This window comes from Ambystoma mexicanum, chromosome 6q (assembly GCF_040938575.1).
Source record: "Ambystoma mexicanum isolate Mex_15411 chromosome 6q, UKY_AmexF1_1, whole genome shotgun sequence".
NCBI classification, from domain to species: domain Eukaryota; kingdom Metazoa; phylum Chordata; class Amphibia; order Caudata; family Ambystomatidae; genus Ambystoma; species Ambystoma mexicanum.
In genome coordinates, this window is record NC_090937.1 from 448,615,798 (window position 1) to 448,634,128 (window position 18,331).

Below are 18,331 nucleotides of genomic sequence, written 5' to 3' on the forward strand. Positions count from 1 at the left end.
TCTTTGCCAATAAACATGCCCCCCTTGTGTCTGACTCTTACTCCTACACCTACACAGGAGTTTGTAAGGGCCAGTCATTTCCAACTGGAACCTATGCCTAAACACAAGGCAGGGGTTGTCGGTGGGGACAGAAGTCAAGTACCAGGCAGGACCCCCAGAAGGTTGAACTGTTCATATGTCTCTTTGGCTGTTCCAGTCCCACTTGCAGTGTGTTCATGGGCCAGTAATGATCTTGCTAGTCGGAGCCCTCGTTCCTTTTACAGGACCCGTTGCTATGAATGTACAGGCTCGTCTTTCACAGGTTCATCTGCTGAGCTTTCACAGATCTCTCCAGGGACACAGATCTTGCAGAATTCCAGAGTAAGTATGGAGAATCTGTGGCCAACTGCTGTATAGTATATCTTCCTTGATGCTCCGTAGCTGGCTCATTAAGTACTATGAGGGTGCAGAAGTAAGGCTCAGACACAATGGTGGTATGATTTTGGGTAGAAACATTTATTATATGAAAAATGGTTGGAAAAAAGCCTCACTGTCCCTAAAATTCAGAGTGGTTTCTCTGCCTCTAAGAAAACTAAGGAAATTGTCAGAATGTCCAAAACTATAAAGTCTGTCACTGACCCTAACACTAATAACTAAAACCAACTGTGCAAGGATGATCTCTTCCCAAAGTAAAGTGTTCTTTGTAGATCTAATCAGCAGAAAAGTTTCCAGTCTCTCGGGTAATCAAAAGTGATACAAATAAAGAAATGTTCAGAACTGTAGGATTCCAAGGTTAGGGCCGTAATCCTTTCCCCTCTATTCCTTCTCGTAGTGTTTCTCTCCTTCTGGGGCCTCTCAGGCCGGTATTTTCTTATACAACAGTCTGTAGTCAGTTCACAAGATTATGTTCCTTGTAGTTCTACTGTTTATCCCACCAACCTGGTACACACCTTTTTTATCAAGCATGGGATTTGTTTCCCTATATGTTCTTTGCTTATTTTGGGTGCGGATCCCAGTCCCGCAGTATTCAAGATGGCTTGGTTTACTCCCCTGCCAAGCAATTGTCCTCTCATTGACTGTACCTCTTTAGGGTGCGAGTCCCAGACTCGTAATATGTATAACTACTTGGTTCACTCTCCTGCCAAGCAGTTATCCTTTCATGAACTTCTCATTTGGGCGCGGGTCCCAGACTCGTAATATTCAAACCGGATTGGTATATTCTGCTGCCCAGCCTTTGTCCTTTCATGGACTGTCCCTCTTTGTGTGCAAGTCCCAGAGTCATAATAAGCTGATTGGCTTTCTTTCTTTTTCTCATATTGGTGCGGGTTTCAGACTTGCAATATTCTGATTGGCTTTGGCATTTGTTTCTGTTTCTCATAGGGTGCGGCTTCCAGACTTGCAATATTCTGATTGGCTTTTGTTTCTGTTTCTCATGTGGGTGCGGGTCCCAGACTCGTCCTTCATTCCCAGAGTCCCAGAGCCTCTTGTTCCAGAATCTGCGTTCACCCCCTTGCTGCTCCGTACCTCCACTACCTCTATCGTAATCCGCGTACCTGGTTGCTTCTTTCTGGCAGGTACGAGCATTTCCTGAGCAGCTGCTGCGTTTCTTGAGGCTCTGGTCGTGTTCAGTGCTCCATTGCGGTTTGCAGCGGCTCGGTGGACGTCTGCTTCTCCCCGGCGGTGCGTCCTCTCTCATGTACACTTTGCCATTGCTCTGGATGCCCAGACTTTCTCGGCAGCAGCCCTTGCTTCCTGGACTGCCTTCGGATTTCGCCTCCTCCGCTCGCGGGTTCCCTCCTGCTGGCTGTCATCTGCTTGCCTGCTGCACAGCTCACCGGCTTACTCCTTGGAGGACAGGTTTCTCTCTGCATCTCAACTGTGATGTATTTAAACTCCTGCGTTGGCAAATGCAATTGCTTTGGCCCAATCACATTTGTTGAGTAGCTATACCGCTCACTCTGCTTCTCCAGAGTGATCCTTTGACTCCTGGTCATCTTCTTCTCAGCACATAAAATAAGGTCAGATGTAGCATACTTTACATTATCTAATGCTTCAGTCTCGTGAAGTTGATTACGTTTCCCAATACTTGAAATAGAGCGATATGCAGTATACTTTGCATTCTCTGATGTTTTAAGCTTGTCAAGTATATTAGGTTCCCCAGTAGTTGAAATAGGACCATATGCAGCATGCATTATATTTTATGATGTTTTAACATTGTCAAGTATATTAGGTTGGCTAACTTGACAATAGCAGACATTGCCCTATCAAAAGAAGGGGAATGAGGATGTAACATTGGGGAAGGGTTTAGGTGAATTTTCTGGGGAATACTGCATTCTCTGAGCATAGTCGTCCCCAATGCCATAAGGGGGATCCTCCCCCATGTGATCCTCCCTCGGTGAACCATCCCCAGGGGGACTATTGTACTGTGGATGTACCACCCTCGCCCCATGGGAAAGGTCGCCCCCTAGCGGAGAAAGGATGACATCCTCTGATTCATCACAGTATCTTGAACGTCTTTGCAGGTGATATCCCACGTCATATTTTACCTTGCTGCCACCATTCCTCTTACCATCTAAACCAGCTCATCTCAGGTAATTGCACTGAGTGTCCCAAACATGTGGTGTCGCACAATATTAGATTGATATTAGTCAACTGTGCCACAGTGACAAGTCCTGATGCACTTTCTAATTGACCCAAACTGTTTTTTAACCCCTGGCTCTTGATGCAAGAACTGTCTTTGCCCCATCCCATACCCTATCCAATGTTTTCCTCTTACCCCTCCTGGCAAACATTTCTTCAAACTGCTGCTGCAACCCGATCTGTGATCCTTCCTAAGAGTTGGGGAACTGTTTAGTGAAAGGAAAGCAGACAAAGGCAGGGAAAATAACATATGTCTTACCAACAGTATCGTACTACAGTAATTGAGAGACGACTGTAGTGATTAAGAAATTCAGTTACCTCCATAGCATGAGAGGATGAATATTGGACCATAATGCAGGATTTATTAACTCCTACCTGCCATATCCACATATTGCCTTTGAACATCGCTGGTTGCCAAATTGCTGTTCCTACAAGTCAAAGTGGGTATCAAGAAACAAAATAGACCATCGTCATCATTAAAATCCGTCTCTATCGCACATTCTAGTTCCTCCATCCTACAACTGCCTGGCAATGCCACCTGATGGAAACACGGAGGTATATCAACTATCTCAGTATAATTGTCATAGTTCACCTTTTGACTGAGAATACTCACCTCTGCTATGGTTACTGACCCGCTCCTAAACCAATTAACAGCCCTTTTGTATCCTCGTACCCCTTTTTCTAAAATGCAAAATAGAGAAACAATAATGTGCAAAATTGAAAATGTTGGTTAATTTTAGGCAATATAACAGTCTTCTCGACAGATTTAGGACTATTGCTCTATGGATTAGTGACATTCAGCACCACTGGATGAAGGTTGTTCAGCGGCCAAAGAATTAGCGTAGCTCTCCTCCGAGAGCCAGTTAGGTAATGCTTTGCGTGCATGAGGAACATGACCCTGCTGACACTGCGCTGGTTTCAGTAGCAATCCTAGAAAGAAAGAAACCACAAGCCCTGTCTTGCCATGCCACAATAGTTCTTGATTGGTACCAGGGCCATGGCTCAACGCCTGAAGTTTCAACCACTTGAGACAAATTGAACTCTTGTGACGAATCTAAGAATGTCGTCCCTTCTCCCCTATGGGGAGACCTTGTCCATGGGACTAGGGTGGTGAGTCCACACTACAATAGTCCCCCTGGGGGTGGTGCACTGAGGGAGGATCGCATATGGAAGGAAGCCCCTTATGGGAACGGGGACGACCATTTTCAGAGAAAGTGGTATAACCCCCGCTTCAATACACCCGACCTCTTCTCCAATACCAAATCCTCCTTCCCCCCTTCTAGACAGAGCCATTGTGTTCTATTGTAAAGTCAGTCTACCTAATATACTTGACAAGACTAATGTATTCAGTTTCTTCATTTGGCAACTTAGTTGGAGTGATTCGCCTTCAATGATAGCTTTTGTGTGTATCGCTGAAGGAAAGGATCTCAGTCTAAACCCCAAATACGTAGCTTCACTGGCTACTGTTGTTATGTTCCCACAAAGTCTCCAGTTGAAAGGGGGGGTCTTTTTAGTGGATATTTAAAGAATACGATTTTTGACTTGGAGGGGTTTATTTTCGGATCATTGGTGCTTGCGTACACCTCCAAGGCATTCAGCAAGCGATGGAGTCCTACAAGGGTGTATTCAAGCAACACAAAGTTGTCCACATAGGCCAACCAGTTTATCCAATCTGAGCCGATGTTTGGGATGTCAGCCCGCACTTGTGAAAGCACCTGGCCAGATCTGCCAAGTAGAGATTAAAGAGGCATGAGGCAAGTATACAACCCTGCCTCACGCTTCTCTCAGTGCCAATCGGAGAAGACAGATTCCCACGCAGATCTACTCTCACCTGCAAGTAAGATCGTTCATGGAGCACCACCACAATCGTTAAAAGTGATGGTGGTTTTCCCCACTGTTTGAGTTTCAACCATAGGCATGCTCTATTCACTGTATCAAAGGCCTGAAAAAGATTAATCCAAGCCCCAAACAAGGAGGAGCCTCCCTTCCTTGCTGAAGGGTATGAGACCATACCTATAATTAAGCCATTTAAAGATGTTGATAGTCCACAGCAAAAGCCTATTTGGCGTTTTGATAGTATTCGTTCTCTGAGGGCCTACTGTTCGAGTTCTTTTAGGACTATTCCCACAAATATTTTACTATCTGCATCAAGGAGGGAGATCGGACGATAGTTCATCGGATCAGCCTGATCTCTCTTCTTGTATATGGGAATTATTATAGCCCTACTCCAGGACTCTGGTATGGTCATAGACTCAACCACTTTGTTGAACAAGCGGAACAGTGTATAGGACCATAATTAAGTATTTCACTTCAATATTTGGTTGGAAAGTCTGTTAGGACCTGCTGCTCTAGAACCTGATGTTTTGTAAATTAGGTCTGTGATCATATCTTGCGAAATAGTTAACGCCCATTTAACTATGTTTGAGAACATTTCCGGGCTTTTAAAAGGGGATGTATAGAGGGATGAGAAGTGTTTGTACCATAATCCCTCCTCAATGATTTTACTTTGAATAGCACATTGACTGACTTTCCTTGAGTTTATTAGTGACCAAGCCGTTCAGAATATTGCGAGTTTGGGATCCAAATGAGTTTTTGAGAATAAGTGGGTCAAGAACCCTCGATCCGAAAGAGACTATTTAAAAGGAATCCTATGCTTGGTAGGGAAGTGTGCCAAGTTGTTGGGATAAAGAACTGTGAATCTGAGAAGCATATTCTTATGAATTACTGAGTGACATTTGCCTAAGAAAGCATGGGGCACAGGAGCCCAAAAGGAAGAAAAGTAGAATAAGTGGAAGTCTAGGGGAAAGGAGCACGACCCTAGCCCTAGAGTGTTATATTTGTGAACATTGTTTATTTCATCACTTTTGATTACCCGAGAGAATGGGAACTTTTCCGTTGGTTGGAACTACCATGAACACTTTACTTTGGGAAGAGATCATCCTTGCACAGTTGATTTAAGTTAGTAGTGTTAGTGACCGAGGTACATCCAGGTCTAAGCCTGTTTCATCCAATGGGGAATTGCAAGGTCAATTCTTGACCGACACCCCCCTTGCTTCCCCAGTTGATGAGAGACAAAGCATGTGGACATGAAATACATTCTCGACAGCGTGAAAAGAGTTCAAGTGAAAAAGAAATCGATCTGCAATAAGTCAACTTTGTGAAAGCCCCTCATAGTAAAAGTGGGAAACATTGTCAAGACTTCCCCACAAGGACAGAGACAAAACCCACCAGATGTGGCTCTGTATAAAAGTGGATTAAGTTTATAACAATAATGTGGTCACATAAGAAGGACACGCTTGGAACGTGTGATGCATAGTGCCATTCGAGAGAGGAGCAGATAACCTAAGACTTGGAAGTATGGACCAAGCAGATCAAAGTAGAGCTGTTCAAGGGAATGTGCACGATGAAGAATTCACCAAGAATTCATTCACTCTGCACCATCTGATGAAGAAGTCGTGGGACTTCGAAAGCGAATGCATTGTACCATCTCTGCAAAGGGGCTCATGTTCAATTTCCACGTAATTTGGCGACGGGGAGCCATTACGTGCGGAAATACACAGAGGCGGCTCCCCACCACCCCATTTTAGTCATTTGCAGGATAAGGCACTAGGACTGGGTGAGGGACTTGGACTAGTATCAGAGACTGTCACTCTTATTTAGTCTCCTTGCAATATGGGGATCTGCAATTTTGTTTTGTGTACTTGTGCGTGTCCTGGGAAATGCTGCTTATGAAAGCACGGTGTGTGGCAGGACACATACAATATCAATCTGTGATGCAGTCAACACATGCCAAAAGCACTGTCAGGTGTTATGCTAACCAAATATAGTACTTCTCAAAATCGCTTCCTTTCTCTCTTCTCGCTGTAGCATTGATTTGCCCACCAGGTGGTGCCAAAGTGCCCCCATATGTGCCAAAAACAAAACTGCTGAATTGGAACCTTCCAGGTGTTCTGAGTAGGTAGTTCAAAGCTTTCCACCCATCACTCCTGACATGCAGTATGCAGCGTCAGTGATGCTGGGAGGAATTACCCAATGAATTGCTGCGCGCATGTTCAATGACTGGTCTGACCAGTGGCATCATTTCTGATTTTGCACGTGATGTCGTAATCCGTTGATATCCGTCTTCCTTCCTACTCGTTAAGTGCACTGATCATTGCATTAGATTTGTCTGAGATGTTAAATGGTGCATATGTCATTTCATTTTATTGTGCTTAATAGCGCGTTTGCATTTGCCTGTCACTAGCCACACATTCTTGAATGCAGTTAAGGTTTCATTGGCACGTTAATGTCGGGTTTTCTTCAGAAAAATAGCCTTTTTCTAATCTATTCTAAATCGTACGTGCATATGGAAATTGGAAGGCACTAGGACCTGAAGGTTTCTCGGCTCTCTGACGACCATCAAAGACTAAAAAGAACCATGATAGGGAATCACGAAAAGCACATTAAAATTACCAATCCAAAAGGAAGGTTTTTACCTTTTTTTGAAATAATAAAAGATCAGGGATTTCTCTGACAGGAAAGAGGAAGTTTGTTCCAAAGTCCAGCCCCCAAAACAATGCTTGACCTTCCAACAGATTTGAATTTCTGAAATATAGGAATGATCAACTTTAGTTTCCTAGACGATCTGAAGACTCTCGAGGGCTCTGACTGAATAAAGTGTCTTCTTAAAATGTCCCGGAGCAGAGCCATACAATGTTTGGTGAATCAGTACCGGCAGATTAAGCTCCATCCTGGAGGTAGCAGGAAGCCACTAAAGTCGCTTCATGGCGCTTTCCTATGAGCCGCTGAGTTTTGCAGACCCTCTAATCTTTGCCTCTCTTGTGCCGTTCAACCAAGATATACGCTGTTGCAGTAATCAATCTGAGGGAATCATACAAAAATGTCGCCCTCATTTGTGCACCCCCGCAGTCACTGCGACTTTGGTGGCGCACAAAATGAGGGTGACATTTACTGCGCCCAAGCAGAGTAGGGGTTGCGGGGGTGTCCCTCACTCTTCCTGGGTGTAGAAATGGGGGTTGGGGGTTACGGGGGTGTCCCCCGTCTACCATTTCGGAAAGCAGGGGACACGTAAGAAAAAAAAAGCACCCTGCGGCGTCGGCTCCAACCCACGTTAGTGTGAGGAGCGGACACCGCAGGGATCGCAGAGTACGGGCGGCACATGCCGAAGTGTGCCGCCCTAAAGGTAAGTGGGGTGGGGGGCTGGGAGGGGTAATGCAGGCCAGGGGAAGCGGGCACAGTGATCCATATGATCACTGCGCCGCGCCGTAACTGTCGTCAGCATTTTCGGTGTCACATTTGCGGGCGGCGCAGTGATCACATCGATCCAATCTGAGGCCCAGTTACGGCCCTTGCCAAAGGGCCACACTGTTTCTCAGACAGTAACAGCTTTATTTGTCTAAGGACCACTAGGCGATAGTTGGTGGCACTGATAGTGCTACTAATTTCACAGCTCATACAGCAGGTCGAATACAGAAGCATGCCTAGTGATTTGACTGATATCTCGATGAAACAATTAGACAAAAACACTTCCAGAGGAAGTGGAATTTCTTTCCATCTCATGGCCTTATCTGGGGACCTGAGACTATCCTGTGTGTATCCTTTGAGGTGAAATACTAGCTGGATATCATTGGCCTAGTTTTGGAAATGCACACCTAAATTAACCAGTAGGTGATGCAGAGGTTTAATATACATGTTAAATAACCTCTGAGGCACAGCACCGGTCAAGTTCTCCGTATGAGAACAGAAGTCTTTATTCTTCATATTGGAAGTCCTATTTGTTAAAAAGGCTTCAAACCAACACCAAGCCAAAGCTGAGACTAAGGCAACCTCCTTCAGACGTTTTAATAGGACCACGTGATCCAGAGTGTTAAGCACTGTGGGCAGGTCCAGCAGCATCAACACCCCAATGTCCCATTCACCAGATATTTTTAACAGGTTATCTTTGATGTCGAGCAATGCCCCGTGGGTGCTTCTCCCTGGACGGAAGCCAGATTGCCTGTCTCCAAGTTCAAGGTTGGATTCCAGATGTTCTCGGGGCTGTATTTTTGCAGCCTTATCTAAAATGTTCAAATGTAATAGGATAATTTTAATGGATTTATTTAGTTCTGTCAGTCTTTTTATATAAGGTTTGAATAAATCAATACAACAAATAAAACATTTTAAAAAAGAAATTCCAAAGCAAAGGGACATTGGTGATGGGTCCATAGTTGCTAAAATTGTTTTTCGGTCCAGTGAGGGCTTCTTCAGAAGAGGCGTGATCCATGAATGGTTCAGCCATTTAGGAGCGATGGCTTCCGTAAAGGAGGTACTGATAATACTAGAGACAGTGAGGGACAGTGAGTGCGCAGTCTCTCACCACTTGAGGCTGGCCTGCATACCCCAGGCAGTTGGTAGGGCTTAGACTCAGAATAATGTGTTTATATCTAATGGGTATGAACCCTTGAATACAAATTGAGGGGAGGAGACTTTCTCGATGAACTTGGAAGAATGATGCATTCAGAGATCAGGGTTCCATGTGATAATTCCGCCGCAAAAATATCGCGATACAAAAATAGCCATATTTTTGCGGTGAAAAATGCACAATGGACCCTGCGGGGACACCCCCGCAACCCCGGCATCATTTTTTAATGTGCGGGGGACGCCCCCGCAACCCTCGCTCCCACACAATATCCCCAATAAAAATATCGCCTATGGCGAACCAAACGGACATATTTACGGCAATATGTTTGTTGGGGATATTATTACCGTATACCGAGATCAGGACATATGTCCTGATTCTCTCTGGCTGTATTTGAGAGGCGTTAATATTAGTTCGAATGGTGTCTGACTGCTGTGAAATTCTTGTTGTTTGGGATGAGAAAAGTCCTCATCTTTAAACAATTCCAACAGTGACTGTAATCTTAATTCATTGAAAACCAGTTTTTTTCAATTTATTGTATTCTTTGTCGGTAAAGAAGGTTCATGTGTGAGTTTGATTGTGGGTTCCTGGGTATTATTGTGCTTTTCTTACTAGGTGTATGTGCGCATATTCTTACGCACCAGGTGAAGGGACCATAATACCTCTATAGGCATATTTGTAATGTAATGTCATTGTGAGAAATCTTAACCCCCTTGAATTATTTCCTAGTAATAATAGTAACTTTGTTCATATAGTGCAGGGGTCTGCAACCTGTGGCCCTCCAGATGTTTTAGACTATGACTTCCATGATCTCTCACCATTGCCTATTCTGGTTAGGGCTGAGGGGCGCTGTAATCCAAACTATCTGGAGAGCCCAAGGTTCCAGGGCCCTGATAAAGTGCACAAGGACTGGGTACAGAAGGTTAGGAGGGGTAGTGGGGGCTTTTGAGGCATGGTCCTGTCCTGAATGGCCCCCGTTGGGAAGGACAGCCACCTGTTATCGCAGCATACGACTGGAATGCGATGCCAGCGGAACTAAGGACAGACCCCTCACTATGGTCCTTCCTCAAAAAACTAAAAACATGGCTCTCTAACCAGGATTTCAAGCATCACCCCCACTCCACCAACGGGCACTAAGCTCCCCTCTTTTGACTACCATCTGCAAACAAAGCGGGCATAGTACAACCAGAAAATGTGATAACGTACTCTGCATATGTTACAAATGAACAAAGTATATGGACTAAGTAAGAAATGTAACTAATCACGCGTGACTATGTAACTGAACCAGCGTGTATCGACAATACACCTGTAATCAGCAATGTAACTGAACAACTAAGTCTTTGCAATGTAACCATATTCTTAAACTCAAGCGCCTAGATTCCTGAGGGTTAGGTGCGCTATATAAATGTAATAAATATATAAATAAATATTTAGGATTGATAATTCACCCACACCTGTCTGGATGTCATACAGGGTCTTCGGGCCTACGCTTCTTCCCACTGTCTTCAATGTGCACTGTACTGGATGAAAGTGGCAATTTTCTGAGTCATGCCCACTGACCTGCGACTTGCAAGTTTGGCCCGAAATAAAAGACCAAACCCTTGAGGCCGCAAACAGTGTTAGGAAGCCCGCGAGCAGGGGAGGCTGAGAACAAAGGTGGTCACTTACTTAAACATGTAAAGCGAGCGTTTAATCTCCGTACAATGGCTTTGCGGAAGTCTGACGTCCTTGTCACAGAGCTCTGACCTCCTGTGACCTCCTAGTATTCACAGAATGTGCAGCCCGGAACTTTGCTGTTCCATCTCCAAAAACAATTTAAAAAACGATTTAGGTGCTTTGGGGTCAAGCACACAAGTTAATGGTGGGGCTGGGTTGAAAAGAAAATGTTAATTTCTGAAAATAAACTATGCACTAATATGCAAGTGTGAACAATTGGGCTAATTATTTGCCCCATCACTACATGTTATTATGAAGTGGCTAATCCAAGTTAGCCTTACATAAAAATACCACAAGAGGAAATACGGAATACAGATTTAAATTGGACATAAAAGTCATTCTAGTGAACACACACATTTCCAGAACAGTTTTGTCCAAGATCATAAGACAACCCAGTGCAGTGCCATCACTTCTGAACACCCATCAAAGGGTCACTCAAAGGTACAATGCAGAGTGATGCTAAGAAGATGAAGTGCTTTTCTGTCAAACTAAGCACAAATCACAGTAAACTAAGCAACGTTCGCCTCTTTTGGGGCAAATACACTTATCTACGCTATAAAACACAATCACAGAAAGGGAACTAAAAGGGAACTCTGCTTGTTTCTAAATCTAATGCAGTCGTCCTCAGTGTGGTGGGTTCATATCAGATTTTAGGTGAGGGGAGCTGTGCACATGTTTGACGTGAGGGCCATAGTAGTGCGGGCAACAGACAACTGCCCCTCGAGCCCATTCGGAAAGTTGGCATCTATGTGATGACCATTTCTACCTAAGAAGATCCACCAATGAAAACGAAGCCACCAGAACGAGTGTTAATCTGAACGGAGTCCTGCAGGCGGGCATTGCCATGATCGGCAGGCATATCCTTAATTTTGGAACTCGACCCCACCAGAATACCACACTCACATTGCCTCCCTCTACTCATGGAGGAGCGAGCATTATTCTGCGCCTTCTGAATTAGAACTCAGCGCCTGCGTCTTCTCCCCCAGGAGACGTGCTCTATGATTATTGACAGGTTCTGTATTGATTCCGCCATGTCTACACTGATATAATTGTCTGCTTTTCCATAGCCCTCCTTCTCCTCATCCTCCCTACGTACAATCTTGTTCTTACACAATGGCCTTCTTTTCCCTCTCCTCCTTCCATCTTTAGCTCTCGCCTCCATACGCTGGTTCTTTGTAATTGCTGTGAAAAGGCACATCTTCATTTGTAGTAGCTTTTCGCCATCTACTGGCCATGATGATATTGCAGCGTGTTTAAATTCTGTCAAAAAAGGGTGGGGGAGGGATTTATTTAATTTTATTGTACTTATTGGTGATTTATATAGTACCCTGACTGCAACAATTTCATTTAACAGCGCACAATTAGTCTATCTAGTTCACTGTAGGTTGGAACACTTATCTGTGAAGCGTTACTTAATATACCCTAAGCTGTGCTTAACGTAACTAATTAAATTAGTAGCGTGAACCTGGTTGGGCTGGACCTTATTACGAGTTTGGCGGTGCACAGGAGCTCTGTTTTTCCATTACCACTGGCGAAATTGACTACTGGTAATTCTGACGATTTTTGGTGGAAAAGTGGAGGATCTACTTCCAGCTTCATGCTGGAGATAAATGGTCTCATTAGTTTGCCGGTGCGGTAATAACGTGCCAGTAATTCCATTTACCGGCACTTTATTGCACTGGAAAATTCCAAGTCTGCCACTAGGGTGGTGGAATGATCTCAGCTTTCAGTTGGAGATAATTGCGACCCAAGAAAACCAAACATTACACATTAGCAGAAGCTGAACCTCAAAGGACATCAATGAAGCGCACATTGTTGCAAGGCAAATTCGAATTCTTTTATGCTACACCAAGTCACCACCAGAGTGGTCTCAAAGTGGCGATGCTTGTCTGGTGGAATATTGCCGGCAATAATAGCCTGTAATACCGGCAAATCACCCCATGGAATGGGGATTTAACTGATTTACCGCAACTTCTAATCTGCCGGTAAATGCGGCAGACCAAGTGGTGGTAAGAGTGTTGCCGCTTGCCGGTATCCTAGTGGTAATACCACCAGGATACTTGCAACCTTGTAATCAGACCCACATTCTTAACTTTTCCTCCAAAAATCAGTGGGATTACCACTGGGTAGTTCTGACAGTGGTAATTCTGCCAAAAATCCCCTATGGAGTCCTATGGACTTCTGAAAATGGGGATTTACACCACCTACCACCACATATAATCCCATGGTAAATCCACGGCACCAATTGGTTAACAGTAATTCCATTTGGTGGTATCTTGCCAGATTTACCACTGGGATACTGCCAAACTCGTACCTTAAATGTTACAGAAGTTCCCATTTTCATAGGAAGCAGGCTCTACTCTACAATTTAGGGGGCTGATTCACTTACTGCTCCATTTCCTGTTTAAGTTACCCTGTGTGTGGCCGCACTTTGGATTGGTCTAACTAGTAGTCCTGGAAATTATACGTTTTTACCGGTGTGTGTTGGACATATATTGGAAAACAGTTTTGTGAATCTGCACCTTAGCCACAAGATCACATCTCCTAATACGTGTACACAATTGTGTTTTTTAGAGCACTGTATCCTGGCAAAGGATTGCAGCAAAGAGTTAATTCAAAAGATCATTTTCAAATGAAAGAAACATGTTCTTTCTAATAACTTTACAAAGGTGAAGCCAGCATCTCTTGTATTTACTTTAGTGTCACATGGTGGAAAATAACTATTTCAAATGTTCATTTTAAAGCTTACCAGCAGATGAACCGGCCATAGGCGAACGTGTGGTTCTGGGGTTTTGGACCATAATTCCAGGATAAACGCTTGAGATTGGGACGAGACCAGGCATCCAAGGATAAGGACTCGCCCCTGTGGGGGAAGGGCAGAGGATAATGGAAGGAGAAGATAAAGGGGCAGCCTCTGGTGGAAGGGGTCTTGAACTAACTCACTGATGACTATTAAATCCTAACATGCAGCCGAAATCCTGAGACACTGTAAATAAAAGTAGCAGGTCCACTACACGTATAAGTGCAGTTTCACCAGGGCAGAGCAAGGGAGAACAATATGTGTTTCTACAGCACAGCCAGGTTCCAACTTGCCTGCACGCTCCCGTTGCAACAAACATTTCCCAAGACCCCAGGGCTCATCAACAAAGAAGACCAAACTTTACACTTTGTGATAAGTAAACTGATAACATTAGCAGAAGCTGCTCCTCAAGGGGCGTCAATGAAGCGAACATCGCTGCAAGAAATCTTTTATACTTCACCAAATCACCACCACACTGGTCTCAAAGTGCCGATGCTTGTCTGGAAGGTGGAATATTACGCTCCTGTCTAGGGTATCCAGACTGTAATCTGTGGAGGTAAGGGAAGAGAAGGGATTATGTGGTGGGCAAAAGAGCATACAAGGTGCTATGGCGTGGACTCCAAAGCTTTCATCAATCAACATTTAATCTTCATAAAGCTACACACATTAAAAAGAAACAATTAGTATTACAGTTTCCTTTGACATCAGCATAACATCAATAATTACAATAAAGAAATCTTACATTCCCTGATAAATGTATACGAGTCAATAAGAACAAAAAGTGAAAACTCTGAACTTCGAAGCCTGCAAGACCACATTCCAGGTCCCGGAAACAGAAAGGTTCAGATACGCAGAGCTCAGGCATTGGCTGTCAAGCGAAGTAGTCAAGCAAGGCGGAAGCAGAGAACTATCAGCCCTAGAGAGAACTCTCACAGCCACTCCCCCTAAAGGGAAAGTGGCCACCCTGTACAGTCTGCTCGATAAAACGGACCCAAGCAAGAAGGAGCCCTATATGATAAAATGGGAAGAGGACATAGGCAGAGAGATCAACGCGGCGGAAGGGAACTGTATCTGGTCCCGAGTACACAAAAGCTCCAAATGCATAACCAATAAGGAAGGAGCCTTCAAGGTGTGTTACAGATGGTATCGAACCCCGGAGATTCTCAACAAATGCAACCCTTCCATCCCGATGCACTGCTGGAGAGGATGCTCAGACAAAGGCGCATTGTACCATCTACTGTGGGCCTGTCCTAAAGCGGCCCAATTCTGGAGGAATGTTCTCGACCAAATCAAACTAATCACAGGCCTTACAATCCGGTGGGTCCCTGAAATCATCCTTCTGGGGGCGACAGGCGAAGGACAATTGCCGCTAACCGGTCGCCTAGCTGATCTTTGTTCGCACCTCCTAACGGCAGCAAAAATATCAATCGCCAGGCTATGGAAAAACCCCGAGGGCCCATCAATCCCAATGTGGTGGGCCAAATGTTGGGAGATAGTGGCAGCACAGAAAATCACGGCAACAGAAACAAATTCCACCAAATCTGAGCCCCCTTTCTAGACTACATGGAGCAATTCCTGGGGGTGGCAAGACAGCCCCCAACCCTGCGATGGATTGAGAAACTTGACTATTGACACCCGATGGAGGCAAAACGGATGCAGGTACTCCCGAGGCCAAGCCAGAGCCCAACACTGACAAACCTCCCACCTCCCTGGCCGCAAGGCGAACTCAGGCCAAGGGTACGGCCCCCCGTCCTAAGATATTGCAGCAAGAAAGAGACTCCTAATACAGTTTATTGTGAAAACTGATGTTCCCTGTGTCTCCCCTCTCCCCCTCCCACTGTTCACTGTTTCCACATATGCCTGGGTTGGTGAGATGAACTTTGTGTGACCTGTAGAGTTGGTTGACTGGGGTCAAAGGAAGTAGGAAGGCAGCTAACTACATTTGACCAGTTGTGATAGTATCAAATGGTAATTCGAAGCCAGGACAAAATGAAGTGCTAGTGGGTGATAGGTTTATGACTTCGTGCTGTTGTGGAAAAGGGATATAATCTTCCTGAGAACATGAGAGCTTGTTATTCAATGACCAGGGAAGTTGGGCCACATGACAGGGCTGACTTGGGACCAGTTAATAAACCCGGTGCAAGAGGTGCATAAGGGCAGCGGTGGCAAATGGTTTATGGGTTTCAGTTAGTTTCTCAGGAAGATGACTAGGATGTGGGCCAGAAGCCATGTGGGCTGAAAGAGCCATTGCAACAAATTAGCATGAAATGAGAAATACCAGGGATGCAAGCAAGTCTGGGAAGATAAGATGTTCACTGCTGGTTCAAAGGAAACATGTTTATTTCTCTCCCTCCTCATTTTTATGAAATGTTCTTGTAAAAGCCATGTGTATCGAACCCAGAATTAGAGATCGCTGACTCGATGGAACTTGTAATAAATCAGGATTGTTGTAGGTGAATAAGTAATCATGGTATGATGTCATGCTCAACTGTGGAAAGAATCCAAAAAGGGTGGTACTTGTAAAAATTATCTAATGTAAATGTATATTGAAGGGGATGGTGCTTAAGTGAATATGTCCAATAAGAGCGTGGGAATTTAGGGGGATTAGATTTCCTTGTATAGGTTTAGCCAATCATATTTTGGGGATGACTTTGTAATAAAATATGTAGGAGTGTGTTAAATGTTGCAACAATGTATATGAAGTGTAACCTTTGTGTGGTTCGAGAAAAATTGGGATAGTTCTGTCTCTAAGGAGTCGTCTAGACGCTCCCGGCCATTTGTCTACATTAAACTTGCTTTGCAGACAAATGTGCACTCACTTCTTGAGAGGTGGGCTTATTTTGGGTAAAGAGATCTGAGGTCCCCTCGACAAACACAAATGGGAACAGAGTTTGGCAAGTTCAAGACACGCCTCCAAAAGAGGCCTTCAAGTTTGTTCCAAATGATCTCATCATAAGGGCTCAGGATGGCAGCACCGTAAGTACGAATGGGCACTGCCTCGGCCTTAGAAAATATAATAGCTGGAGTTAAAGAAAAATGACCAAACCGCAGACAAATTTGTATAGCTTTGTTTGTGAGGGCAATACATTTCTCACAGCAATCTGCAAAAAAGCCTGGTTTACCGTTCGTCACAGAAATGATAAATTGCAAGTAGATAAATGAGGTAGTAACTTCCATAGGGAAGTCGCTTAGTGTCCAGTTAAAATTGTTATACTTTGCTCTACGCCTAGGGCTAAAAATAAGTATCTTCATTTTTTGTTGTATTTATCATTAGACTATTGGACTTAACACAAGTATCTAAAGTTACCAATTGTCGTTGAAGGCCAATGGGCGTCAGATCCATTAACATCAGGTCATTGGCATATGCCAACCAGCTAATCCAGAAGTTCCCCATTTTTTGGGGAAAAAATCTTGCCCACCCCAAATATTCTCCACCATCAGCTATAAATATGTTTAAGAGGAAGGGGGCAAGAACACTGCCCTGTTGTAGTCCGCTGTAGGTAGGAATAGGTCTGTAAATGGCACACTGGGCATTAATCGTAATCCAAACTGTGGTGTCGTTATTAAGATAATGAAGAATTGCCAAATGTGCAGGTGGGCAGCCCTTGTCTCGAAGTTTAGACTACACAAATGATTGCTCAATGCAGTCAAAGGTCATAGAGCAATAAACGCAACATAGATACACTGTTTCTTATGAATGGCCCGGGCTTGAAAAGATGAATGACAGGATTAGACCATTAAGTGTCGTGCCTAATCATTTTTTTTTTTTTAAATTTTTCAACAAACATAACATTCCCCATAACTCCCCCTCTTCGCCCCTCGGTGCTGCCTCGGGTTTTCTGTTGCTTCCTGTAGCCTCATTGTGTCTCTTCGGGATCATTGCAGATCTAAGAGTCTTAGGGTTTGCGGGCGCCATCCGATCTTAAAATCGTCCCTGAGAAAGGTTAACACTTCCCCCCACTCGCCTGCAAAGTTCTGCATTGCATTTTTAAAATCCTTTTTTAAAGCCTGATTGGTTCACATTGTAGGTTTTATTATCTATTGCCCCTTTTTCCAGATGTTTTAACAAGAGAGAAGAAAGGATCTTACTACACACATCCAACAATGCGATTGGTCGATAGTTCTGCAGAAGGGTTCTGTCCCCTTTCGTTAAAACGGGTACTATATGCAAGGTTTTTCAGGAAGCAGGCACATATTTGGCAAAAATAATCTGGTCAAATAGTGCCCCCTAAACTTTAACCTTAATTCAGGCTGGCTTCTCATAGTGATATTACAGAGGCCAACCAACCCCTGTGCCATGAGGGTATACTTTGTTTTACCAAACAAAGAATGTCCTTTGTGTCGAAATCCATGGACCAAGCTGTGCCAAAAGAGCTCAGACCAACACAAGTATCCAGGGGTTTAGTGTAAATCTCGCTGTAATGTTTTGCCCACTAGATTTCTAGGATTGGAGGTTTGGGTAAGAGTCATTGATTAATTTCCAGAAAGATGCTATAGTATTCGAAGAGAGGCTGATCAGCATCACCTCTGCATCACGCGGAACAATAGAGCCTTTATAACCTCTCAACCAGTTCTTACATGACAAATTTAGCTTCACTTTTTCAATCCCTGAGTTGATGGTAGAGGGTCCAGTCAAAGCCCTAAGAATACTTTTCAATTCTCGTTTTTTGTCACGTATGTTGTCGTTGAAGACGTGCTTACGCCTCAGTGCTTCTCTGGCTTTAAGATGAAATCCTACCTTAAAACTAATGACAAAGTTCACAAAACGCTTTAGTGAAAAGACATAAGTGAACGTCTGC